Source organism: Belonocnema kinseyi, chromosome 3 (genome assembly GCF_010883055.1).
Source record: "Belonocnema kinseyi isolate 2016_QV_RU_SX_M_011 chromosome 3, B_treatae_v1, whole genome shotgun sequence".
Classification (NCBI taxonomy): Eukaryota; Metazoa; Arthropoda; class Insecta; order Hymenoptera; family Cynipidae; genus Belonocnema; species Belonocnema kinseyi.
The window spans coordinates 69,829,704-69,835,238 of NC_046659.1; positions in this window are offsets into that span (position 1 = coordinate 69,829,704).

Below are 5,535 nucleotides of genomic sequence, written 5' to 3' on the forward strand. Positions count from 1 at the left end.
ATGGAATTGCGAGCTCTATATTTTAGGAAAAATCGTTAATTCGACTCATTTATCCACTCAAAATATTTGGTGCATTTTGTTTCAATAGAAAAAAAATTATCCCTAAAAAATGGGGTGGCCCTATAAATATGGGACACACTGTATAATTCACTATCTACTCTTGACTCCTGTTTCTACTTTCGCATTCCTCTTTCTTTGTTCTAGCTACGCATGAAATATCTAGTTTCCTTACGTGCATAGTTTCTCGTACACGGAGAAACTCTTGTTCGTAAAATTTGGCATTTTAATATTGATCGACCATGGCAGTTTTTCCTATTTTCTATTGGGGGAAATTAGAAATGCGTTGTATGAACATAGATAGAATGTCTACTATTGTGTTTTGTAAACTACACAGTCTGTCCTAGGGATTATAAGAAGTTTCTTTTGGAATAAGTGCAATTATTTAATCATTTATTTTATATTCCAATAAACATAGTAACTTCACAGTTTAATATTCACAATAGTAATTCTTGCAATAGTGACTCTATGTTCTGGCTTGCTATTGTCGTATTGTAAAAATAAATATTATACTATCAAATTTTATAACTGAAAGTTTCTCCATGTAATTCTCTTACTCTAAGATGATTCACCCCTCTAGCATTGCAAACATGCTTAGAATATCACCAGCCTTCAGCAGCGATGCATACAAATGCAATAGTTAAATTTCTTATAAGAATTATTTTTTAAGCGAAAATCAAACGCGTTCTCAAATAATCAGTCAGATTTTTTAAACAAATAGTTTATTTTTTTAATTTTTAACGTACATACTATATAGGTTTTATATTAAATATTTCGAATTTCCATATTTTAACAAGTTTTTAATCATTGTTTAAGCATACAAAAACCTTGTTTTAAATTTCGACATAAAAATAGGAAATTCGTCAGAACGTAAACTGGCGATATTTTTCAGGAAACCGCGATACTTAAGAAGTATAAAAAAGGCATTTTTGAACGAACTTTATACTCATTTTACATTAGCCGTCGATAGAAAATTTGCAGATTTCTTGAGAAGTGCAAACAAGTATGCATGGCTGGAAGATAACAAAAATTTCACAGTAAAATCTTTCGCAAACATATAAAAAATAAAAAATATTTACGATCATCTTAAGAGTCAGAATCAAAGATGCAAGAGGAAGGGAACCATTAACAGAACATTTTTATCGCCCCCCCCCCCCGCATACGCAACGGAATTTTTCCAAATGTTTTCAGTAGAAAAATATTCACCAAAAAATTAATTTTTTACATTTTTTGAATTACAGGCACATTCTTTCATTTACTCATTATTGTTTATGCACTTTTCTAGATTTTTTGATAAGCTAACCCGGACTTAAAATAAAACAAGCATTTTATATAACGATCGCCTAAATTTATATTTTTAACAACAATTTAGAAATCTAAGAGTACCTTTTGTAAGGAGTGCAAAAGATAAAACCTTAATTTAGAAAATTTAATAATTTTTAAAAATTGTTAAAAAATTCTTTTTTTATGGATATTTTTTTAATGCCCTAAAATCTTTTAAATTCTTTAAATATTTGGAAATACCCTCAAATATGTGAAATTTGAAATATAACTTGTCAAGGTTTAGAAAACTCCTTAGATTCTATTAAGATTCCCCAAAATATTTTTAATCTTTTTAAATCCCTAAACTCTTATCAATACATTTTCTAAAATTTCATTCAAATATTATAAAATACCCTGAAATCTTATGAAGTTAAATGAAATCTGATGATATTCTCTGAAATTCCTTGGAATACTTTCCTAAAGTCTTTAATATTCTAAAAAATCTTTCCAGTTTTTTTAAATCTTCGAAAGTACAGTGAAACTCTTCTATAGCACCGATTTAGGGGTTGAAGGTGAGTGGCAGCTAACGCATAATAGCCTGCTCCGCTTTTGTTTGTTCACGCCGGACTGCTCACCTGAATTTCAGCCGCAGATCCCGCGCACCCCGTGCAGTACCTGTTACACCCACATGCGGCGCGGCGTCACTTGTCGGAAGGGCTATAGAAGGGACGGCTATTGAAGAGTTTCACAGTACGTTAAAATATTTTAAAGTTTCTTATAAGCCCGTGAAGTTAAATAAAATCTAATAACGGCATTGAAGTTTGCCACATATATGGATTTGAAACTTTTTCAATTAATTAAAAAAAAACTAAGAGTAAGGTCGAAAAAGTAAAATCACCTTTGGATTAATCTCGAAAATATCTCGGTGTTATTTTTTGTTTAGAGCAATTTGTTATAAACAAACTAAGCGTTGGATCGAGAAACCAAATGCACCATTGCATTCCTCTCGAATATATCTAGATGAAATTTTTTGTCAATTTGTGAAGCAATTAGCCCCTTCGTTGCTAAGCGTACTTTTGCTGTCTGTCTTTAGCTATGGATTTCAAAATTTTGTAAAGAATTTTAAAAAAACTAAGATTCATATCAAAAAAGTAATAAAATCTTTGGATTCGTCTCGGGAATATCTCGGTATGCATTTTTAAGACTAAGTTTTTTTTAATAATTACAAAATTGGCGCTCTTGTATTTTCGATCCGACGCTTAGTTTGGTTATAACATTTGCAGAAACAAAAAATAATATAATTTTTTTAAAAACTCTTTAATGAAAAAATAGAAATTCAGTAACCATACGTTGAGCAAAAAATGCGCTAAGTGTTTAAGAAATAGTTAAAAAACAAAAATCACTTCTACATATTTTCAAGCGGAATGCAATGGTGCACTTAGTTTTTCGATCTGACGCTTAGTTTGCTTATAACAATTGCAGAAACATAAGAAGTAATTAAACTTTTCAACAAATTATTAAAAGAAACAATGAACACCTAGCTATTTTCGATACAAATCCAAAGGTGTTTTTACTTTTTCGATATGACTTACTTTTTTTATATTAATTACAAAAGTTTCAAATCCATATCTGTGGCAAACTTCAATGTCATAAAATATTACTAATTCTACAATTTGGTAGAAAATGCAACTATTTGGTCAAAAGTTTCGTCAGAAGTTAATTTCTTTGGTTGAAAATTAACTTTTACAATTCAAAATTTGACTAATCCATTGTTGGTTGAAAATTTATATTTTCGTTGAGAATTCGATCATTCAGTTTGAAATTTATGTATTTTGTTAATAATTCGTATTTTTTAGTAAAAAAAAGTATTACTCATGTTTCAAAATTTAACTATTTGATTGAAAATGTATATAACTGTGCATACCGTAGCTTTTGTTTTATTTGAAACATGAAGTAATAGTAAGAAGACCGAAAAGTGCGCCTGAAATTGGGTCACCATTTTTCCGGACATAGTTCGGTGGAGGACGTACGCTGAATTGTAAAGGTTCGCCTCGTTTAGAGCGGAATATCTGCGACTAAATATCTAAAATTATATTTGTTCACTTACTGTATTTTCCGTAATGTTTTCTTTTACTTGCTACATGCAATTAAAGTCCACATCAAATTCACAAAAACAAAATTTCCCATCTCATGACAAAAAACTCGCATCTGCTAGCACTCAGCTCTCTCAGATATTCCACTCAAAATGAAACGAAACTATGTATGTTTTTTTAAATATAAAAACGAGACAATAAAACGACGTCTGTTTTAATACCAATGAACGTTAAGAATTGTAATAATATATGTTTATGGATAAGATAGAAATTTTCAGGTATAAACACGAGTGCGAAGCACGAGATACGTGATGAGAATATATTCGTTAAAGCCGAAGGAGCTTTAACAAAAGGGAATTCAGAATCGCCACATTACTGTTCTCGATGCTTTGACCTTTATTTTTAAAAAGTCTGTACACAAATGTGGAAGAAATGCAAAGACCGAGCGCGTAGTTTAAAGCAAATACATAATTGAGCGTGAAGTGCGAAATAAAAATATTCTTGAGCGCGAAGCGCGAGAACCAACAGTCGTGCGCCATAGGCATAATCAAACTTGTGAACAAAGAGAGCTGCGCGCGCAATGCACGATGAGAATGTGACCGCGTGGCGGGCAGATTTAAAATAATAATTTTCTCTGTAAATCTGAAGTTTTTACATAAAATTAGAAAGGTAAGTTTTCTTTAAAAAATTACATTTCCAGGTTTTAAATTTCAACAAAAAAAATTTGACGTTTTTCCTGAAAACCCAACCTTCTGCATTTTTTGTGTGCTTATGTAGGGAAGGAATCATATAAGTTTTATGCAGGCCAAACCTTTTTCGTACGCTGTTAGAAAAATCTGCGCTAGATTTAGTATACATGTAATGGAAGCAAGAATGCACAACAAGAAATTAAATTTAGTATACCAGCGTACATTGGATTTAGTATATGCATATACTGAATTTTGTATACACGTATATGAAATTTAGTATACGCATATACTAAATTCAGTATACACGTATACGAAATTTAGTACACGCATTTAGCAAATTTAGAAGACGCGTATACTAAATTGAGTACACGCTTATAAAAATGTTATTGTACGTGTATTTTCGTTCTAGTGTAGGTGATTATGATTTCGTTCTGATTATGATGGTTTTGTTTTTGAATCCTGTTTTGCTGGATAATCTCTTTTTTAATAGAAAAAGCACCTTCCTTTTACTTCCTTATGAACCAATAGGTGAATTGGCTGCTCCAAATGATCCATTCAATACCAGCACAGTTAACCTTAAAATCAAAACTGTGCGCATAAAATCCATAACATTATTTTACTCCGTACTCGATTATAGCATTTCACAGTAAAGCTGCATTTGCGTTAATGAATTATAATACATTTGTCATACCTTATAAAGAAAAAACTTCGCATATATTTAGCACAAGAACTCAACAAAAATGCATGCGAGCCAAGCGAGCCTGCTCACGGCCAGGTTGCACGACCGCGTAAATCGAAACGCGCTTGCGCAGCCGAATATAGTAAACACGTATATGAATTTTAGTATACAGAAACTATAAAATTCGTATACCTAGAAGAAACTTACTGCACACTCAATAAATTTAGTATAAAAATACGTTCGTAAACGAAATTTACTATACGTAAGTATACTAAAGCTACAAAATGTAATGAATTCAGTAAACATATACGAAATTTAATATACCCATTTATACTAAATTTGCAAATATTTTTTTGGGTGTAGACAGAAGATTTATTTTGAAACGCCCACCTCAAAAGTTGGGCTCTGCATGCATCTACATTCTCTGCAAAGTAATTAATTACAGTCGACGGTGCGGGGACACTATTTGCGCATGCCAAATTTGAAATATAGTTATTTTCCATACTGATGTGGAAAGTTGCGAATGCGCACTTTACAGATAAGGAATTTCGCACACTAGATGAATTTGAAAGTTACATTACAGTTCTCTTACTGTCACTGTTTCAAAATGGCCTTCAGCTTGCAACTTTCTTAGAAAGATGTTTAAAAAAACATTGTAGGGGAAAGTGGGGAGTCTTGAAGCATGGGGAGTCGCGAAGCACGACTATAGATGGCACTGAGCAGTGCTTTTGATAGCTCTCATATACTCTCACCA